Source organism: Suricata suricatta, chromosome 9 (genome assembly GCF_006229205.1).
Source record: "Suricata suricatta isolate VVHF042 chromosome 9, meerkat_22Aug2017_6uvM2_HiC, whole genome shotgun sequence".
Classification (NCBI taxonomy): Eukaryota; Metazoa; Chordata; class Mammalia; order Carnivora; family Herpestidae; genus Suricata; species Suricata suricatta.
In genome coordinates, this window is record NC_043708.1 from 65,197,881 (window position 1) to 65,200,649 (window position 2,769).

The window sequence follows — 2,769 nt, forward strand, 5'->3', positions numbered from 1 at the left end:
GGCACTGAGCGCTCCGGCAGCAGCGCAGTTGGACCGCAGGCTCCGGCGCTGGCAAGTCATGTAGCAAAAGCAGCAACCACCCCTCAGGAATTAGAAGGAAAAAAAAAAAAAAGGAAAAGAAAAAAAGAAAGAAAGAGGAAAAAAAAAAAAAAAAGAAAGAAACAACCACCGCCCCGGGGGTGAAGCTCCCTCGCTCCCAACTCTACTTCTTGGTCTCCCCCCCACCCCCCGCTCCCCCCCCCTTCTGCTGCTTCCTCCTCCTCCTCCTCTCGCAGCAGCAGTCACAGCAGCAGCAGCAGCAGCCCAAAGGGGGGGAGAGCCGGGCGGCGGGCGGGCGCGTCCCGGAGCGGCCGCAGCGAGGCTGGGGAGACAGCGATCGAGGCGGCTATAGCCACAATTAATTTTCCGAGCTACAGGCGCACACTAGGGCTGTAAAAAAATTTTTGGTTTAACCTTTCCTACCGCTGGGCCAATCAGAGCCGGCGGCGTGCGGGAGCGTCTCTCCTGCCGTCGACCAATCGGCGGACCCGGGCCCACCCACCTCCGCCCCGCCCGTTGGCTCCCGCCCCCTCGGCGCTCGCCTCCCCCTTGCCTCGGGCCTGGGCCTCGCGGCCGCGCGGAACCGCGTAGGGATACGCCGCCGGGAGCACGCTGCGCCGCGGCCGTTCGCTGCGCCCCCTCCACCCCCTCCACCCCGCGGGTCGACTCAACCGAAATCCCCCAGTCTTAGGGCAAATAGCTCCTGTTTCCGGCTGCCTCCCCACTGTATTGGGTCATTTTCGTTTGAGCGTCAATATGGGTCGTTATTGATTAAAGTTTGTATTCAGTGTTATTTTTAAAAGCGGGGGGCGGCGGCGGCAGCGGTGGTGGAGGGAAGAGTGGGAGTGCAGGGAGAGGATGCAAGGAGAGGGCAGGAAATGGAGGAGGAAGAGGCGAGGCGCCACTTTCCCGAGTCGGCCCTGCAGGCCCGGCTGCGGCATTTCTGAGCCCATAGGAAAATTGTGCCCCTTGTAGGTAACACTGCAGCGAGGCTTTGGAGGGCTGGAGAGGAAAGGCCCACCCCTGGCGTGGGGGCGGGGGTGTGCCCTACACCTTGGGGGAGGAGGGTCTGGAGGAGCTTTGGAAACGGAGGGCTGAGGAGGAGGAAGTGGGCTGACGAGCGCGGGGCCAAACGGGGGTTACTTACTTGGTTCCTGCGGCCGGGCGACGGCGAGCCCGGTGCTCGGGCGCCGCCAGGAAGCCCGGCCTGGGGCTCCTGGCGCTGCTGCGGCGGCGGGCGGGGGCAGCTCAGTGGTGGGCGCCTAGGATAGCCTTCCGAAATGAGGGGTGCTCAGAAAACAATACCAAACAGTCTCGAAATAAACCAGGTAACACATGCTATGTCTATGTGCCTCTTCCTTCCCCTTCTCTCCTGCTCCAGATCGTCGCTCACACGCTGGGTGACTCGGTGTCGTTTTCTCCTTGCCGCCGCTCCAGCGTCTCCTCAGCTTCTAATCCGAATTGGAAGCGAGTAGCCGCGAGCGATCACCCTGGAAATGTTTCATTTTGCTTGTTGACATTGGAGGGGAAATAAGGGTGGGCGGCTGTTTCTTTCCGTTTTTTTTTTTAAGTCTTCCTGTTCTCACTCCCCTCTTTTCTTTTTTTCTTTCCGTTTCTCAAATGCTTTTGATTTGTGCGGGCCTTAATGCTGAAATAGCCGCATGCTGAAGCCAGCCCTTTCCCACCCTGAATGCAGATGGAAGGCAACTAGAAGCCTTGGGTGCGTGGGTCCCACAATCCCAGCTTCTTGGGCTTTAGAACTGGGAAGGTTCGGTTGAGAGCTGAAGTGAGTGGGGAGAACGTGATTCGGGGGCTTTAAAAGGATCCCGTGGCCAGGGGCAGGGCTAAGGCCCAGCATTTCCCAGGGATTGGAATTTGGTGTGGAGCACACTGATCAAAGGCTGTTTCATCCCACATGGGTACGAAACATACCACATTTTACGGAGGATGTAGCCCTAGAGAAGAGGGAGGTGGAGGAGAAGCATAAATGAGAGGCACTTTCCCCCTCCTCTGTAAAATAAATAATCATAAAATGTAAACATTTACTCACTTTGATAAACTCTCAAACTGTCTGGCAGATTGAGTATTTAAGAAAAGGAAGAAAAAGCGATGCCTATGTGGAATGTTAAAGTTCATTTCTGATATGAAGAATGCAATTGACGAAAACAAGAATACTCAGGTTAATATGGAGTTATTCCACTCTCCCTACCCCACTCCCAACCTTGAAATCCTGAGGAAGAGAGAATAAACTCTGAAGAGAGTAACAGACCGTTACAAATAGCTGGTGATTTTTAAAATACCTATTACGAATATCAAAAAGAAACCGTAAACATTGGACTAACCTCATCTACCCATTCTACTGTATGAAGCCCACCCCCATTTCTACATATCTCCTTACTTAAGCTATATTTACATGTGGGAAAGTTCAAGGGTCCCAGCTATCAACGTTGGTAGTGGCATGGCCCCAAACATTGACTTCTAAGCTCCAATTTCTTACAGAGCCGGATGAGCTAATGAGCTTTGTGGACCGGCTGGAGAGCTCTGTGAGCCTTCCTCTTTCTGCCTGCTTTCCTTTCTCTTCCCTCCTCAGGCCTGTTATTCCTACTTTTCCTCAACTCACTTTCCTTCCTCCTCCCCTCTTCCTCCCTCCTCCTGCTCGCACCACCCCCCTTCTCCTCTATCTATTCCACTCCCTCACTCCATTCCTCCACCTACTCCTCCCCGTTTCTC